This window comes from Silene latifolia, chromosome 9 (genome assembly GCF_048544455.1).
Source record: "Silene latifolia isolate original U9 population chromosome 9, ASM4854445v1, whole genome shotgun sequence".
NCBI classification, from domain to species: domain Eukaryota; kingdom Viridiplantae; phylum Streptophyta; class Magnoliopsida; order Caryophyllales; family Caryophyllaceae; genus Silene; species Silene latifolia.
In genome coordinates this window covers 148,279,015-148,299,828 of record NC_133534.1, presented here as the reverse complement: position 1 = coordinate 148,299,828, position 20,814 = coordinate 148,279,015, and the positions used below count along the sequence as shown (strand labels likewise).

The 20,814-nt window shown below is 37.5% G+C and overlaps 2 non-coding genes across 2 annotated transcripts; both read right to left on the bottom strand.

The window, feature by feature from the left end:
* Window positions 1-3,141: 3,141 nt before the first annotated feature.
* Window positions 3,142-3,213, bottom strand: TRNAD-GUC (transfer RNA aspartic acid (anticodon GUC)). Its single transcript has one exon. It is a non-coding gene; the product is annotated as a tRNA-Asp (tRNA).
* Window positions 3,214-3,932: 719 nt separating this feature from the next.
* LOC141603859 (small nucleolar RNA R71) lies at window positions 3,933-4,039 on the bottom strand. Its single transcript, XR_012525702.1, has one exon. It is a non-coding gene; the product is annotated as a small nucleolar RNA R71 (small nucleolar RNA).
* Window positions 4,040-20,814: the final 16,775 nt, after the last annotated feature.

Here is a 20,814-nt window from a genome sequence, read left to right as displayed (position 1 = left end):
GATAATAAGTCAAGTGTATTTCCCTACCTTTTCGCAATCCAAGCACACACAAGCAATCACTTATGATCCTTCACTTATCCATCACCTACATAACATAATTATGTATAATTACCATCTACTCAGTCAATTAATCATGCACATAACCTAGACTCATCATAACTTAATAGGAATATCAATTTAAAGAACAAACACGACTTTTCCTGATTTTCCTGCTCATGGCAGACTCGGTATAAAATGAATAACTAATTCCAGAAAATTCGAATTGATACAAGGCCAATTGAATTGGAACCCCATGCGTCTTAGCTACAATTTATATCTAACGTGTTTTTCTCAAATTCCAAACTTATCAAGGGTTTTCAGACTGATTTCCAAAAACTGACATAAACCGTCGCATAAAAAGTATTGATTCATAAAACGAGTTTGACAAATGATTCTTAAGTAAAACAAACGCCTAACTCATCTAAACTCTTTAAATTAAATATATGAAAAAGACCCAGCACCAATTCAATATCTAAATTATGTTTTAGAAGTAATCTTTCAGCCTCTACTGATTTGCGGACTTTTTAGATAGATGTTCACAAATAATTTCTTCAGGAAAAACTACAGGGTGAAATGCTACCAATTTTCACAGGCATAAACTAGGCTTGGAATAAACATGAGTCTCTTCTTTAACTTTTTGCATCCCACGGCTTTAAGACAGGTAAAACACTCAAATAACACAGACCAACGAATCTGTAAATTGCTGTAATTATTCCATTCATTTATCTCATACAATTTATAATCAAAACCCCACAAACCAATTCTAGGGTTACGAAAATTATCCCAATACTACTATAATTATGTTAATAATTGAATAAAGAGGTAATAGGATAGTCTACTTACGAAATAGGATGAGAATAGGCTGAGAAATCGCCTCGCAATTCCTCACGCGGCTCCCTTCACACACGGCTCCCTCTTCTCTCTTTTTTGTCTTTTCTCATGGTTAAAATGAATATGGTGATAGGGAGATTAATGTTTGGTTAGATGGGTTATACATATAGGATAGGTGCTATTAAGACGATACGGGCCTAGCCTAGTTAGATTAATTAAAACCCGAGTCACATAATTACCCGAGTCACAAATACACTACACGACCCAGCTGGTAACTCGGCCTAATATAATATCATATTAAAATACCGGGTATTACAGTCTACCCTCCTTAAAAGAAACTTCGTCCCGAAGTTTACCCTCTCTACCAACCAACGCAAACGAATTATGAAACGCATATACAAAAGTATGTAAGGCACCCACCAAATTGAATATTAAACGCAGTATTACATTCCACCCTCCTTAAAATAAACTTCGTCCCCGAAGTTTAACCATAACAGAAACACATCATGTAACACTCCAACATAACCCACACAACGCATAACCAATATAGCCAAACTGAGAAATCACACATGAAAGTACAAAGATTTTACAATCCTACCCTCCTTAAACATGGTTACGTCCCCGTAACCTTCATTATTATAACAAAAGTTCTCAAACTACTGCTAACAACTGCAAGAGGATAAAAGATTCACAACTCACGTTCAAGTTAACTAATCCCTACTAAAGACAATCAATATACAAGCTCTCTCAAGGAAGCTGATGCGTGTCATTTATATGATGTTTTACATCTCCTTTTACACGCATTTCAGAGCTCATTTGTTTAGTTTATGCTACATTTCCCCCTATTTCCGTCTACTTCCGTATTTTGTACTTTATTGCAGAAATGTGAAGAATTCGACGGGAAATCAAGCCAAATCTGTTCCCGAGTAAGCTGCATTGCAAATGACGTAAAGGAGTTGCTTAAGGAACGAGCTTGGTGCGCGATCCAAGGCCCAAAAGACAAGTCCACGTAGAATAAAGAAGTCAAGTAGCAGCTAATCCGGTCGGTCGACCATCCACATCAGTCGATCGACCACCTATCGGGTTCCAGAAGCTACTGTTGTTGAGGAGCAGTCGATCGACCAGCCTGAGTAGTCGATCGACCAGATTTCGATTCCAGACGGAATTAAAAGATTGAGAAACTCAAGGCCCGTGAAGTTTAGGTTTTAGGAAATAGTTGTTGCGCTTATTGGCTATATAACGTAACATAACTTTCAGTTTTTATCATCAAGTTTCATATCACATACAGTACTTTTAGTTCTAGTTTATTTCCGAGTTAGGGTTTTGGGTTATCGACTTTAACGTTGGATTTCTGCCTTTGCTCTTAATCTTTCCTCTGAAATTCTCGGTAATCATTCTGCTTTAATTCCATTTATTTGTTTCGCTTTTTCCTTAGTATTAGAATTGCTAGATTTGTGCCCAAAGCCAATTATTGTTATTGTTATTTGCTATCTATTTCAAATCATGAATTCAGTACCCTATTGTCTTAGTTTATTTGTTGTTTTTACCTTCGTCATGAGTAGCTAAACCTATAGTGCTAGGATGTAGGCGATTTATGGCTAGGCGGCAATAGGTTAGATACGGACTGAACCCACGTGTCAGTCGATCGACTGACATTGTTGGTCGATCGACTGACCTTGTAAGGTTACCCTTCGTTTTAATTGTTTTTAAACTTGTATTTAACAAATCGAATGCATGCGACCAGTTAGATACCTATTTTGTGACCGACCCATTAGACCGAAAGGTAGGGTAGGTTATTTGACCGTCAATTAATTCGACTAAACTGTGCTAAAGATCGAAAGATAGGTATAGTTTAGACCATTAGTCGCTTTTCAGGACGAAAGTTAGTATTAGTGACATTAGGGACCTATAGCGAGATCGAGAGATGCTATTTGTTAGGAGTGGACCGAGAGGACCTCTTATTTCCCGCCTTACTTGTGTTTAATTCAGACCGACCTAGTTTGCTGCCGCCGAAGCTGTAATGACCCGACCATCCTAGTACCTTTCCTTTATCTGTTTAATCCACATCTTTAGTTTATTTTCTTTTTATTGTTATTAGTTATAGACCAATTCAACCAACCCCATAATGATTACCTTTGACTGATCATAGAACAACTAAAGTTTACAACTGCCTCCTTGCGGATCGACCCTGTTACCACTAGCCTAGGTTAGTCTTAATAGGAATTATAAATATTATCTTTGGTACTCACAGCGACGGGTATCAAATTTTGGCGCCGTTGCCGGGGATCGAACCCGGGTCACCCGCGTGACAGGCGGGAATACTTACCACTATACTACAACGACGGGTATCAAATTTTGGCGCCGTTGCCGGGGAGGTAATAGTCCTAATTTTAGTTGTTTTTATTTTCAGTCTTTCTCAGTTTAAAGGACTTTTGTTCCTTAAACTTTTCTTATATTCTTGTTGTAGTTTCATCTTATGCGCAGGTCACAGGGTGGAGAATTATTACCATTTGACTCTGAGATAGAGAAATCTTTGCGCGGGTTGAGACGAGCACGAAGGATATTGTCGACAGAGGAAGAGCTGAATACTCTGTCAAGCTATCTCGAGCACGATCTGTTTGAGGAAGACCAACAGTCTTCACCCACCTCTTCGGCTGAAACAGTTACCTCTCCAGAAATTTCAGTCATGGCCGAGGAAGCGAGTATAGCTAGTTTTTCTGAGCCGACGGCCGCGAACTTATATAAGGGATTCGAACTACCGGGAGAAGCCAGAAAGTTCGAACCAAAGCCTGCCTACATCACTATGGTAGAGAGAAACGATTCGGGGAGCGCAAATGAAGATGCGGCTAAACATATGGAGACCTTCATTGACTCTCTCGCTCTATTCCCCCCCACGGTGGCGTGACCCAGGACCGGATCAAGGAAACTATGTTTATCTTCTCCCTTCGCGATCTTGCAAGGGAATGGTATAGAGATCGGACCGAGCCGCTTTGGAGATCACTGACTGGAATACATTGGCATTGGCGTTCTACAAGAAATACTTTTCTGCTTCAAGGACGATCGCCATTAGAGCTCAGATCACGGGCTTTAAACAAGGGCCAGATGAAAATTTCCATGAGGCATGGGTCAGATTCAAGAAGTTGGTGCGAACCATACCGCACCATGGGTTTGCTAAGTGGAGTTTGTGCAATCATTTCTACAATGGGTTGTACGACGATCAGAGGGCCATTTTGGATCTGCAGACCAATGGGAGATTTTGAAAATTTAGGAGCAACCAAGGGGTGGAAGATCATTGACGATCTAGCTACCCACAAGGCCGAGTATGGGAATTCGAGAGGGAACTAGAGGAGAGCTGCTGAATCCTCCTCTGTTCCGCACTTGAGGCTCTTCTGCGAGATTCGACAAATATGAGCTAGGGGGAGCATCTAAAGGTGGGATGTACCAAGTCAATGCTGTGCAGGACGGTCCCTTCGTCTGCGAAAGGTGTGGAGTTGAGGGCCATGTCTCGAAGAACTGCCCTAGTCCCTTTGAATCTTGTGCTGCCTTTCAACACTATAGGCAGAACAACTCCTACTACGAGCCACCGCATCCGAACTTGAGTTGGAGGAGCCAGAATGTCCAAAACCCAACTCAACCTCCGCCACAAAGAAGAAAGCCGTATGTTCCGCCTCATCAAAAGCAACAAGCAGCGTAAGAAGCCTCCTTATGTGCCGCAAAGAAAGAACAATCACAAAATTTCGAGTTTTCCGAGCTTAAGAATCTGCTGCTAAAGAAGTCCCAAGCAAGAGAGGCCGGGATGAAGTTACTTGAGAGCCAAATTGCTCAACTAGCTAGCAAAAGCAACACTCGAGCTCCCGGGCACTTACCCACTCAACCCGAACAAAAGGAGACCCTAAATGCCATCACATTGAGGAGCGGGTCCACCCTTGACGGTCGCGCTATGATTAAGGATCTTTGTTGGGAAAGATGAGCGAGAAACAAGCAAAGAGAAAGCTTCAACGAACAAATCAAAGAAAAAGGAGTGCCAGAATTTTCGATCGATCGATATCCCTAGTCGATCGATCGAAATACGGGTTCTGGAGCTTCGAATCGTGCATTCAGTCGATCGACTGAGGAGGATGGTCGATCGACCAACATCACTGCTGATGCTGAAGATTTTCGTCCTTTAATGCCAACTAATCTACGAGACCACTTGTTTCGGGGTACCACCGTCCCGAAAGTTTTGAAAGCGGACCGAGTCTTGATGGGTCGATCCGGCTCAAGTTTGATCCAATGACGGTCAATGGGTCTCATTTGAGACGGTCTGAGGAGGGATCTAGCTTCAACAAGGAGAAGGTGACGGACTTTCAGCCAAAGTCCAAGGACGCCGGCGCGCGCGAATTAGAAGAGAGGGCTAAGGTGCTCCTTACAGCCCCATATCCGGAGAGACTCGTGCCGACCAAAGAACAGGTATCTTTCAGTAAGTTTGAGAAAGTTATCCGTAGTCTGAATGTGCAAGTCCCCTTCCTTGAGCTAGTTAACCAAGTACCCGCTTACACCAAATTTATGAAACAGCTGTTGTCTAAAAAGCGGTCACTTGAAACAGTGCACACTGTCGCACTTACCAAGGAGTCTTGTTCTTATCTGTCTCACACTGCGCCCCTTAAGTTAGAGGACCCGGGCAGTTTTTCCGTCCCTTTGTAGCATAGGTACCTTTTCTATCGAAAAGGCTTTATGTGATTTAGGGGCTAGCATAAGTGTCATGCCCTTGAGTCTAGCTAGGAAGCTTAAACTGACCAGGTTTGCTATTACTGAGATGACAGTCCAGATGGCTGACCGATCTGCGGTCGAGCCCATAGGAGTCCTAGAGGACATACCCGTCCAGATAGGGAAGTTTTTCTTCCCTGTCGACTTTGTTGTCCTTGACATGCCTGAGGATGACCATATTCCCATCATTTTGGGTAGGCCATTTCTGCACACTGCTGGTGCAGTCATCGACGTCGGTTTAGGAACCTTGACCTTCAAGGTTGGGAAACACTCTATTGTTTTTGCCCAACCGGCTAAGAAAAAGGATGCCATGTGGCTGTCACCCGTAACACGGTTTCGAAAAGAAATCGTATATTGTGCTTCTTCCCGAATTACTGTCCCTATATCTCTCTTTTGTGTGTTAACCCCTCCGCCCGAATCGGGAGCAAGAAGGAGGAAAAACTTGTTGTTTTAGACATCGCAGGAGCTGGTTTGGGAAGGAAGAGCGCATTTGGATGCTCCAGTGCGGACGAGCAGCGGATCGTTTCAAGAGGAGGTCTTGGATGCTTAAGCTATGGGACTGATGAAGAAGTAGAGGATGAGCCAGCCAAGGTGAGATGGGCTGATTTGGACTCCGATGGTTCTGAGGGAGTCCTTGATTGGGAAGATGACGACGCTGATCAGCTGAATTCTCCGTCTGTCGAAGCTGGGAAGGGTGCAACTGATAAGATGAGCACCATTGAGGCTACCTCTAGTAGCTTAAGCCGACGAAGTGGGCCATACCGTGGTCCTTTTTGATCAACTATTAGTTGATCGAGTTCGTTATAAACTTCATTTTATTGCTTTCGAACTATTTTCTATTACTTTTGTGTGCGCGAAAACTTCGCTTTTATTTTGTTTGCTTAGGATTTTTGAGTACTTTAGACTTCGTTCTGGGTTTTGCGCAATTTTGGGCGCGTACTATTGTGTATTTGCAGGTAATTAGAGCTTATTAGCTCAAATCATTGAGCAATTACGAAGAAATAAGACGCTGCAGCAGTACTTTCAGTCGATCGACTTGCACCATTGGTCGATCGACTGAATTGCAGGTTTACAGAGCTACTGTTCACGCCACACTTGGTCGATCGACTGACATTAGTGGTCGATCGACCACTGCTGCTGCTACATTCGTTTACGACCTCTCCCCTGCTGTGTTTGGTCGATATGCGGATCTAAGGGAGTCTTCTACTCCATTCTATTTTCCGTCGAATTATCTATTTCTTCTTTTGTCTCATTTGTGCACAATATTTACGTTTCAAAATTGTTTCTCTCGGTCTTATGCGTGGTTTTAATTGTCTTTTCAGGTCCTTATTGGTAGCACTGCTGGCTACTGAAACCTCCTAGCTCACGCTGGTTTGGGGAGGTTTCCTTTGCTGCGCTTAAAGTCTTGTGAGTTCCCAAGTCTTTACTTTATGTCATTGTGTTTTAATTTCCCTTTTCTCGCAAATTCCCGTTCTCCTTTTTTCTTCATTACATGATTTTGCACAATGGGGACATTGTGTGATTTGGTTTGGGGAAGGGTTTTGCGTCGCACTTCATTCATTTGCTTGCATTCACGTTTAAATTTTGTTTTGCATTGTTTATTTCACATTCGCTATATTTTGTTTTGCATTGTTTATTTCACATTCGCTATATACAAAATTCAAAAAAAAAAATTTGAAAAATTTCAAAAAATCCCATAAAATGCACGTTTATTTTCGCATATAGGTCGAGTCGGAACGGTAGTATTTCTATGATGATTTTGCATTTGCATCTGTTTTGCCTGAGCCTTGCTTGACTTACATGTTATTAGTAGAATCGTAAGTGCATAGTCTACGAGTTTTCGTCAATTTATTTGCTGAGCCTGAGACTTGACTTTAACAATTGGCAAGCTACATCATATATTCTGAGTTTTTAGAGCTTATAGCTGGTATCATTCATGACCAGTTCATCTAGGAATGTGAGTAGTACTCCTTATGAGGCATGTTTCCTTAATTTGCATAATTATGAATTTGATCTACTTAATACCTGTATGCATTCGGTTTGTGGTTAGTTGACACATGTGGTAGAGGTCTCCTTTTCTCATTTTGCCCATAAACTCCACACTACCAAAAACATCCTTTTTTGTCCCATTTGCTACATCCTACATATAGCCTGCCCCTGTCAAGCTAGTAGTCTGGTTTTTGGGATTGTTACTCGTTTTTGGTAGCCATTGCTCTTTTGAGATGAAGTTGGGAGAATGAAAAGAAGGAAAGAAATAGAAAAGAAAAAAAAAAAGAAATGAAAAAGAGAAAAACGTCCTGTACTGTTCAGAGCAGTCGATCGACGGCTCATTTAGGTCGATCGACTGAAGAAAAAAAAAAAAAAAAAAAAAAAAAAATCAATTCGCATAATTTAATCCTTATCTTTTGGCGATTTTTGCTCCCATGTTTCGTTTATATCCTATGGGGAGTTTTATTGATTTGATAGTTGGAGATTGTGAGTTTTGTGCTTGTTATAGCACCGTTCGTTTGATTTTGAGCAAGAAGTTGGATATTGTCCCATGGTTCCGTTTTGGTACTAGCTTGATCACCTGTACCTCCATTTTACCATAAAATGTTTTGCCTCTTCTTACCCATACCTCACATTTCCATAATTATACCTCGGCATGTGTCAATGGTCATCTGTTTGGTTGGAATGCATATGTACGGTCATAGAGGTCGTTTTCATAATTTATTGCTGGCATGTTTTCATAAGTCGTAGTTAGGTGAGAGTCACTACAAAATTAATTCTTTCTATCTTACAAATATATCACCTGTGCTTAATTGAGTGATTTGAGCGACCCGAGAGAGTCCAATTTGATAAGTCTATATAGTCAACGGTTCAGCAGTTTTTGACGACTTTATAATTCGTTTGCATGATTCACATTACTAGTTGATTGTTGGTTGTGCATTAAATTGGTTTAGGCCTTACAGTTTGCATTTCGCTCTGAGATTGAACTCGTTCCATTAGGTCATTAGATCGAGTCTAGTTCTTGCTTGGGGACAAGCAAGGTTTGGTTTGGGGAGATTTGATGCGTGTCATTTATATGATGTTTTACATCTCCTTTTACACGCATTTCAGAGCTCATTTGTTTAGTTTATGCTACATTTCCCCCTATTTCCGTCTACTTCCGTATTTTGTACTTTATTGCAGAAATGTGAAGAATTCGACGGGAAATCAAGCCAAATCTGTTCCCGAGTAAGCTGCATTGCAAATGACGTAAAGGAGTTGCTTAAGGAACGAGCTTGGTGCGCGATCCAAGGCCCAAAAGACAAGTCCACGTAGAATAAAGAAGTCAAGTAGCAGCTAATCCGGTCGGTCGACCATCCACATCAGTCGATCGACCACCTATCGGGTTCCAGAAGCTACTGTTGCTGAGGAGCAGTCGATCGACCAGCCTGAGTAGTCGATCGACCAGATTTCGATTCCAGACGGAATTAAAAGATTGAGAAACTCAAGGCCCGTGAAGTTTAGGTTTTAGGAAATAGTTGTTGCGCTTATTGGCTATATAACGTAACATAACTTTCGATTTTATCATCAAGTTTCATATCACATACAAAGACTTTTAGTTCTAGTTTATTTCCGAGTTAGGGTTTTGGGTTATCGACTTTAACGTTGGATTTCTGCCTTTGCTCTTAATCTTTCCTCTGAAATTCTCGGTAATCATTCTGCTTTAATTCCATTTATTTGTTTCGCTTTTTCCTTAGTATTAGAATTGCTAGATTTGTGCCCAAAGCCAATTATTGTTATTGTTATTTGCTATCTATTTCAAATCATGAATTCAGTACCCTATTGTCTTAGTTTATTTGTTGTTTTTACCTTCGTCATGAGTAGCTAAACCTATAGTGCTAGGATGTAGGCGATTTATGGCTAGGCGGCAATAGGTTAGATACGGATGAACCACGTGTCGATCGATCGATCGACATTGTTGGTCGATCGACTGACCTTGCAAGGTTACCCTTCGTTTTAATTGTTTTTAAACTTGTATTTAACAAATCGAATGCATGCGACCAGTTAGATACCTATTTTGTGACCGACCCATTAGACCGAAAGGTAGGGTAGGTTATTTGACCGTCAATTAATTCGACTAAACTGTGCTAAAGATCGAAAGATAGGTATAGTTTAGACCATTAGTCGCTTTTCAGGACGAAAGTTAGTATTAGTGACATTAGGGACCTATAGCGAGATCGAGAGATGCTATTTGTTAGGAGTGGACCGAGAGGACCTCTTATTTCCCGCCTTACTTGTGTTTAATTCAGACCGACCTAGTTTGCTGCCGCCGAAGCTGTAATGACCCGACCATCCTAGTACCTTTCCTTTATCTGTTTAATCCACATCTTTAGTTTATTTTCTTTTTATTGTTATTAGTTATAGACCAATTCAACCAACCCCCATAATGATTACCTTTGATGATCATAGAACAACTAAAGTTTACAAGCGCCTCCTTGCGGATCGACCTGTTACCACTAGCCTAGGTTAGTCTTAATAGGAATTATAAATATTATCTTTGGTACTCACAAATGACGGGTATCGAAGCTACGATTCTTGCTACTAAAGACATCGCCACGGATCGGAGCAAAAGCCACGTTGAATAACTTAAGACATTCAAAGTATTAATCTAAACACTCTTCATATCAATCAATACATGCAATAACATTCACAGGATCTGCTTGTCAATCTAATTTATACATTACTACTCAGGTTACAAAGATGAAGATGCTTAGGTGCTCACATATGGTTCATGTCAAATAGCATATTTTCCAAGAAATATTGGTCGAATGACGAATGACGAATGCACATTGATTGGCAAATTTTACAAGCTTATTGGTCGAGTCAGTCAAGCGAGTAAACAACGATATTGGAAAGTTAACATACAATAATATCATACATAAAATTTCATTCTTGGTGTTAAATATATTTAAACTGCACCCAACACCATGACATAAAAGATTAAATGTATTTAACTACACCAATTTTACAAATATTCATTACATATCATGCTAATATCAACATACCATGTTAACACACAACTCACTTAAATCACCACATTACATTTCCCGTTTTGACATTCGTAACTAACCACAACCCACTAATTCACTACATGAACGAACAACATGACTAAATTAACCCACTATTTGTGACTCCATTCTAGCTTCATTCCCGCAGACTAGCAAATATCATGAAACCATACAACCAGACACTGGCTGGAAATCTCATTCCGAATTTATACTCACACGACAAAATTTAACTTCATTTTCAAAACTTTTACTTTCATACTGGACGGTGAATAACTTTCTTAACATAAATCTTATAACAGAGTCGTCCATAGAATCCATTTGACTCAAAATCAGATAAACTTAACTCAATTCCTTCAAACCATACAAGCTTAGGTGTCGACTCATATTTCGTAATTTACAGGTTCATCTTATTCATTTCAGTCCTATCTTTACTAATGAATGACTATTACCTCAACATCAGGATTTTAGTTGCACTTCTTTACTCAGTTATATTCACGGCTAACACGACTACAGCATTTAATCGGAGACCTTTTAGATAGTACACATTCCCTGGTGACGTCTCAGCAAAGCATACGATTCGTTCCATGATGTAAAGCAAGTAACTACAAATTAACTGTGTTCAATCAAAATTTTACCTCTTTATTACAGATCTATTTATCACGGGTTGCATGGTCACACAAAAGTATAAGTACCAACTCAATCACATGTTAAATTTTAAAACGATTTATCACGTCATAAGAACTAGACAAGAGTCTAACCATATAGTCAATATAAGAAGATTATTAGTTTAGATCGGAGGCACATTATAAAATTCCCCGTTAAACTCCTTACGGAACCATCGATCGTAAGGCGTCATGAGTAATTAACTTAATAATGTAGAAGTCAAACAACTGAAATTACAATTGAGTATTAATGGTTATATGATTCACAATAACAACAAAATTACTTCCATATCACACATATGTTTTAACATTTTAGCAACCATACCATTCAATTGTATCCATCAACTCAGTATAATTCATTTTCAGCAAAATAAAAGATATCGCATAAACAACTTAAACATGTACATATACCATCATATAACTTGTAAAACATTATCTATGACAAAAGATTAGCAAGGTGAACAAGTTCGCTGGTTTGCACGGTTTGAACAAATAGGCAACTCGCGGCTCAATTAAACGTAACTATAACGACTATCATTTAAACATACGCATAACATGTGAATCATCAAAGAGTTATCTCATTATAATTCATAGCGACGGTTCGAGAATATATTTCAAATATCGTAACTATATCGTAACTATATCAAACTATATTTCAAATATCGTGACAATTGCAACAATCACCTTAGCATTTCATGACAATACAACTATGAACATATCCAATAAGGGGCAACAACACTATTTTATTATCATATCATAAGTTTAGGTTCAACTAAAATAAATTAATGCAATAAAAGTAATAAGTATAACTATAGGCACACAGACTCACATAAAAGACATTAGAACTCAGATGACATCCTACATGTGTGAACATTTAGACATACTCATTACTACCATCCATGTGTAAACATTGGAACATAATTATTATAAATATTCATGCGAGTATATTAGAACAATCAAGTTAACATTTAACGCCACCAACTTTACCAAGATATGACAATATAGTTTTATATTTATATATATCCGACCACTATACAAATATGATGAACACACCAGAGATATTATAACATGCCAAGCATAAAATATGCAAACAACTGGACTCATATAAAATATTTCACCCTCGATTAAGAATCAAATTAAGCTATTCAATTTCACTCATACTATCATGCCAACAATGTTATAAACTAAACTTTAATTTTTTTGTATCACTAGTTAAGATACATAACCAATGAATATGTGTGCTACTATCATCATATAAGGACACTATAATTTCACATTAATAAGGCTCATGAAATAATCGAACAACTGCATGAAAACTCAACATAGCATTGACATTTTAAAAGTTATGATTCACGTTGTAACTTCCAAAAAAAATCACGAATAAATAACCGTTCAACGAAAACTTTAGTTATATTACTTTTTATAACATACAGAGAGTTAATAATTCGTGAGAAAAAGAATGAGGTCCAAAGCTCAAGAATTCAATTTTTAAAGGATTTTACAACTCAGTTGGTCCAAACAAGTATGTGACAGCAATTGGTCCGAAACTTGGGTCAGTTTACAAAACTTACCATTTAATATAGAAACATCGAGAATTTTCGTGGCTTATCAATTTGAAAACATATGTGAATCTTCTGATCGATAGAGTTGGAATTATGCAAAAATTATTAATACAATTTAAATGAGGAGTTTTACAAAATCGTTGGTCGAAACATCACTGCACAGGAACTTCCTGACCACAGCCCACTAAAATATTTATTAATCCTAATCCATATATCCTATAAGCATGAAACCAACGCCAAATGAACACTAACTCACAAGGCTATCTCTCATAAAATTTTCATCCATAGGCAATAAACAGAAAAGAAATGGCAGTAAGGTCAATTAAAGAGTCAAATCAAACAAAACGAGTTTCAGCACTAGGTCATTCTTTACTATGTTACAAGCTCTTATGAACATACTATGTATACTAACCCATCCCAACTTAAATCTCACACTTTGTACTTACGTAAACATCTATCCCATAGAATCCCTTCGCATCTCGATCTACTCCTTACATCTAAATCACGATTGATATGACTAGAAACAAGCAATTCAATAGTGTTTCTGATTACTATCACAATACTATACTAGCATAGCTTCGGGATCACATAACCGCATATCACTAGACATAATAGCACTATCAACACGTCATTCACATCCATCCAGATAAATATCATCAATTCGCAATTATTTTCACGCTCACGATTACCACAATCCAACACTTCATTGATTATCAATCAGAACACGAAAATTTATTTCTCATCTCCACAACATCATATGATCACGTCATCATTCATACAAAATACTTACCGTGACGTTGTCCTGCAGAATGGTTAGAATATATGGGTCTCAAGGTATACATCAACTCAATTATATCCAAGGTTTTCCTTCTAACTACCCCATTCACTCAATTTTCTCTCGGGTTACCTGGTTGGCGAGAGGGCAAAAGAGCACGTATTAAGGGCGCCTTCTTAACCGCACTGTGAGCTCCTAACAGTTTATTCCCAGGGGTTCATTTTATTTAGACACATCCTACGTTCATTGGGTTCATTGGTTTAGGCCTGAGGATCGTTCGCTCTGATACCACTTTGTAACACCCCGATTTATGAAGGAGCCTTTAGCAAGTCATTCCCTAATAAACCGGACTGTTACCATCTCGGTTTCCCGAGGTAGTGAATAACAAATTAAACTCCAAGGCAAAATATATAATTACTTTAACTTAATTATTACAAAACCTCTTTTACATCAAATTACAAGGAACTAACATAAATGAAAGTGAAAGTCTTCTAAATGATGATCTAGCTACTAAGTCTTCGGATCCAGTGTCTCACGCCCATCAAGCTCCCATCCTATCTCATAAACCCGTCAAGCCTGCTCCCAATATTTGGATCGTCACGGTGTTCACGAATACACAGGGGTCAACCACGAGGTTGAGTAGGGAATACAATGAAACAACAAAATATGATATGCATGCTCCTCCGTCACCTCCATCTCCATCTCAACTCATATCTCATAACCCGGAACACCCGGCCATACCGATCCCCGGTAGACTATATATCGACCGTAGCCGATCGCCGCATTTCGCTTGTTGAGGACACCAGGGCAAGTCCTCTGAGAACCCGCCTGGGCCTTATCACAACATCATATTCACCACACCACATCACCACAACATCCTCCATCTCCAATGCATATGAATGCTCAAAAGAAATTAATGCAACACAATATATATATCTTTGAACTGATCAATCATAAAATCATGCCGGTTACCAAATGTTGTGATAACATACTCAATACGATCAATTCAGTCAATCACCTTCCAGTATATGAATCATAACGTAAATCAACAGCCACGAAGCAAGTCAACGTTCACAGTTTGGTCATACAAAACACAAACAATTCAACACAATTCAACATCAACGATAATAAGTCAAGTGTATTTCCCTACCTTTTCGCAATCCAAGCACACACAAGCAATCACTTATGATCCTTCACTTATCCATCACCTACATAACATAATTATGTATAATTACCATCTACTCAGTCAATTAATCATGCACATAACCTAGACTCATCATAACTTAATAGGAATATCAATTTAAAGAACAAACACGACTTTTCCTGATTTTCCTGCTCATGGCAGACTCGGTATAAAATGAATAACTAATTCCAGAAAATTCGAATTGATACAAGGCCAATTGAATTGGAACCCCATGAGTCTTAGCTACAATTTATATCTAACGTGTTTTTCTCAAATTCCAAACTTATCAAGGGTTTTCAGACTGATTTCCAAAAACTGACATAAACCGTCGCATAAAAAGTATTGATTCATAAAACGAGTTTGATAAATGATTCTTAAGTAAAACCAACGCCTAACTCATCTAAACTCTTCAAATTAATTATATGAAAAAGACCCAGCACCAATTCAATATCTAAATTATGTTTTAGAAGTAATCTTTCAGCCTCTACTGATTTACGGACTTTTTAGATAGACGTTCACAAATAATTTCTTCAGGAAAAACTACACGGTGAAATGCTACCAATTTTCACAGGCATAAACTAGGCTTGGAATAAACAAGAGTATCTTCCTTAACTTTTTGCATCCCACGGCTTTAAGACAGGTAAAACACTCAAATAACACAGACCAACGAATCTGTAAATTGCTGTAATTATTCCATTCATTTATCTCATACAATTTATAATCAAAACCCCCCAAACCAATTCTAGGGTTACGAAAATTATCCCAATACTACTATATTTATGTTAATAATTGAATAAAGAGGTAATAGGATAGTCTACTTACGAAATAGGATGAGAATAGGCTGAGAAATCGCCTCGCAATTCCTCACGCGGCTCCCTTCACACACGGCTCCCTCTTCTCTCTTTTCTCTCTTTTCTCATGGTTAAAATGAATATGGTGATAGGGAGATTAATGTTTGGTTAGATGGGTTATACATATAGGATAGGTTCTATTAAGACGATACGGGCCTAGCCTAGTTAGATTAATTAAAACCCGAGTCACATAATTACCTGAGTCACAAATACACTACACGACTCAGCTGGTAACTCGGCCTAATATAATATCATATTAAAATACCGGGTATTACAAAAAGTGTTTATTAAATTGATTATTTCGGAATTTAATAATATATTTTAGAAATATTTATATTTATCATATTCGTTCTCTATTTTATTATTTTTCGTTTTGACCTAGTTTTAAATGGGTTAAAATGTCCGTGGACGATTTTACTATTTTAATTTTATAACTACTTTTCTAATATAAGCTCTCCTTACGTTTTAATATGGTCCAACCTGATTTGTAATCAAATAATCTATTGTATGAGGTAATGGACCCAAAGCCCATTAGTTAATCCTCTTATAAAAGAAAGGATAATTTGATAACTTATACCTTGAATAAATCACTTTTTCAAATCTTATACCTAAGATAACTTTTTTTAAAATCTTATACCTAAAGTAACATTTTCTTCCAAACTTGATACCAAATCTGAAAAAAAAGGCTTGAATTGACAATCTTACCCTTACTAATTAAACATTGTCATCCTTTGCCTCACTTATTAACACACACATCCACGATTACCACCACTAAAAACCATCAAATTAGTAAGGCCAAAATCATTATTTTAGGGATTTTTTTTAGATTTGGTATCAAGTTTAGAAGAAAATGTTATTTTAGGTATAAGATTTTAAAGAAAGTTATCTTAGGTATAAGATTTGAAAAAGTGACTTATTCAAGGTATAATTTATCAAATTACCCAAGAAGAAATTAAAACCCTAAGCTAGTTGGCAGGTTGCTCATTCTTTCTTTTCGTGCGTGAAGTCTGCCGCGTCTTTCTTCTCTCCTTTTCTCTCTTTTGTTCTTCTTTTCTCCCTTTGACTACATTGTTGAATGTCATTTCTTCTTTCAAACTTATACACAAATTATATTTTCACAATCCTTGCTCTTATCTCTACAACATAATATTCTCCAAATATTTTTATGAGAATTATTTGTATGGACCTTTTGACCTACCTTTAAGGTCTCTTATTTTTAATGGGTAAAGAAGAAGAAAGGTCTTTTATGGTGCTTTTATGGATTTGGATTCGGGTATTCTTTATTGTCGATTTTGGGGACGTTGTCACGTGTTGGAGACAAGTTTTGATGATCGTATCTTTCATGGAGGTTTTCTTTGTTGCGGTCTTTAATTGCTAAAAAGGTAACTAGGTGTTTTCTTTTAATTGTGTTTATGCCAATTGATGTAATTAATATGATTTAATGATTGCCTTGTATGATTGGTACGTGTTGGATTGTTTATTATCATGTTAAATTATGTTTTCGCATGTTTGTATATATTTTAATGTATTGATTATATATCGTATGTTGTTTATGTGTTTATTATGGGTGTCATGAGCGTAATTAGGGTTTATGAAAACCCTAGTGGCGGCATGATAGGCGGCCAAGAGTTCTATCCAAAGTTATAGCTAAAGCTAGTATAACCTTGATGATGATTCAAGTGTTATAGCTAAAGTTAATACAACTTTGGGTTGTTGCTCTAGTTATGGCTGTTTGAGGCATAACCTTGGAAATATGATTCAAGGTTATAGCTGAATCTACTATAACATTGGATACGAGTTAAGGTTATAGCTGGAACTAACATACCCTGAGATTTATGGCTCAAGGTTATGGTTGGAACTAGTATAACTTTGAGTTTCATCTCAAGGTTATAGTTGAGTTAAGTATAACTTCAAGTTATGTAGGTTGATGTTATAGTAGAGGTTACTATAACCTCGCATCCGGAGTTCGTGTTATGGTTAGGGTTACTATAACATTGAATGATTAAATACTAAAGTTATAGCTGGAGTACTATAACATTGTATGTTGGTACTTGTTTCACATGTTGTGTTGTGTAAGGTTATTATATGATAATGTGTGCATGTGTCGTTGGTTACTCTTGTTCACATGTTGGTAGGACAGTCAGTTAAACTATTCTACTATGTTGAGTCGTGATGTTATTCACGCATGAGTTGTACAGTCAGTTAAACTGTGCGTTTGCATGAGTTGTACAGTCAGTTAAACTGTGCATTTGTTTGTTGGCTGGTCGAATAGATGACGGTAGTATCAGTTAAATACTATCGGAATGAATCAAGAGCTGTTCTTCGGAGGTTTATTGGTCAATGTTCAGGGGTGGCCAGATTCGTCAGTTAAACGTTCTGGGTCCCGAGTGTCGTTCGATGTACAATTAATGCATCGAGAGATCTGGCCAGGTCCTAGGCATATAGGCAGTGGTGATACGCTATACATAGTACCGTGGAGTATCAGTTAAATACTTCACAACCGATGGTTCGTCAGTTAAACGTTCCATCTGCTAGTTCATCAGTTAAATGTTTTAGTGGCGTTCGCTCTACTCTATTCGCTATGCTTTGTTGCTAGCTTTGTGCCTTATGTGCCGTGGACCGTGCTTACTTTGGTTTGTAGGTGTCCATGGTCTAGTTCGTGCATATGGTCTAAGTTCATATAGTCTCATTCGGCTAGTGTTATGAGTATCATGAGTAGTAAGTCAAAGTTTGATTTTCATGAGTATAGATGGTCTCACATGTTTACTGTGTATGCATTTCAATTGTTATTAATTGTTGGTTATATTCAATTGTTGTAAACATGACTAGGAGAGCATCTAGTTACTCCCGACTGATTGTCGACTCCCATTCTCAGGTTGAATGCTCGTCGCTGTTTGGATGATGTTGTTTGGGATGCATCGAGGGGCGAGCCAAACAATAAATTAGCAGTTTATTTTTATGTTCTAAGAACCTTTAAATAATGTATTAGTTTGGTTTTGGTTTAGTAGCGAACCGGATTGGTCAGGTGTTTCCGCCACCCTGACCCTTTTATCATTGTTATACTCTGGTAATTCATTTAATATAAGTTTTTCCTTTGTTTTATAATCCGGGTTGTTACAGTTGGTATCAGAGCGAACACGCTCCCAACTCTCGCTTAGTTAATGACTATAATAAATTGACTTAGTAAATGAGTGAGAGTAAATGGGGTAGAAACAATTAAGGACTTATTTGTTTATGCGCTAATGTTTCGTATAATTATTAATTGTGTTACATGTGTTGTTTACGCACATGTTTATTTATACCTTAATGTTTCGTATCGTTAATAATTATGTTACATGTGTTCTTTATGAACTTGCTTATTTATGTCTTAATGTTTCACATCGTTATTTACTTGTATTACATGTTTATTCATGTATTTGTTTGTTTAAGCACATGCTTGTTTGTGCCTTAATATTTTATATTGTTATTTATTGTATTACATGTTTTATTCATGTATTTGTTTGTTTATGTCTTAATGTTTATCATTATTAATTATATTAAATGTATAGTTTATGTATTGTGTTGTTTATGACTTGATGTTTTGTTTCGTCATTAATTGTATAAAATGTTTTGTTCTTGCATGACATTTTCAAGCATGCATTGTTGATTTTAAAAACGGTCAATTTTGAAAATTTTCTTTGCATGTTACGTGTCGTGGATTTTGGTTATATGTCGGTCAAAACTTTTATTCCTTGATAACCCAAGCTTTATTCTTATCGTACTTTCATCCTTTTGGATCATTTTGGTGGTGTTGTCCTTGTTTGAGGTGATTTCGAGGTTGTTTGCCTTGTGGTTTCTTGAGGCATCAAGTTAGGATTGAGTGGCAGGTTGAGATGTTCAAGTATGAAAGAAAAGATAGTTTGTTATTACGAGTTTGGTAATGGAAACGTTTACTTTGGGATTAGGGGGTTTGAGATGAAGTTTTCTTAGGGATTAGAGGTTTGGAGATGAAGCTTACTTTGGGATCAGAGGTTGGTGAGATGAAGTTTGCTTTGGGAATAGAAGTTGTTATGACGATGTTTTCTTTGGGATTATAGGCGTTATGTTCTTTTATGTCCTTGAGAAAATCCTTATTGATAATAGAGGGTGATGATTTGTGGAATAAGATGTATGATTGTGGTTTCATGGTTTCGCGAGAAGTGAGAGACACAATGAGTAGATTTATCTTATGGTATTATTTGGAATATCGTGGTTTATGCTCTTAATGGTTAGAATTATTGGATCTTTGCCTTGTGTTATTGGAAAAGTTATGTGAGTTATTTATGGATCGAGAGTAGAATGTTGAAAATGAATTTATTGTTATCGTGGAGTTTAGATTAAGCACGTTGGGAATTTAAGAGACTTTGCTCGTCTTTAATTGGAATATCATATTTGAGGAGTAAGGATCGTTAACGGCAATGAGTGAGTTATAGAGGAATTTATGATTTATCCGTTGAGGAGTTATTTACTAGTCTTACGTTTTAAAGGATTGTTTGAGAGAGGTGGATTATAATTTACGGACTTGTGAGGTGTTAATGTTATAGTGTTCTAGCATTAACTTAGTGAACAGACATGTTGACGATGATTATAATGTATCGTGGTGTGCATATTTTGAGGATATAGAGAATTCTATAGATTGATCCATTAAGTGTGATTAGATGGAGTTCTTTAGAGTTGAAGGACTTGAGAGATGAAGGTCTTGAGAATTGATGATCTTGAGAGTCGATGATCTGAGGAATGTAGTGATTGTTGAGGGGCAATTATATAGAGTTTTGTTGATGAGTATATACAGATTTGTTGGTTATGAGGTATTATGAAAATATGATGAAAGGATGTTACGGGATGGAGTTACCTTAAATGATGATCGTGCGATATTTGTAAGACCTTGGTTATCGTGCTTTATTTATCTCATGTTAAGGTATCGTCTTCGGGAAATAAAATGTTTTTGAGTCGTCTATTCTTGTCATCCTTGCACGTGTTAACCATACCTCTTCTATTTGAGCTTTCAGACCACAATTTCTAATTATCTTTTTCCTGTGTCTGTTTTATCTATCGTTCCTCTCGATTTGTTCTTCATTTTAACTCTAGCTCCTTCTTTGAACTTTTGTAAT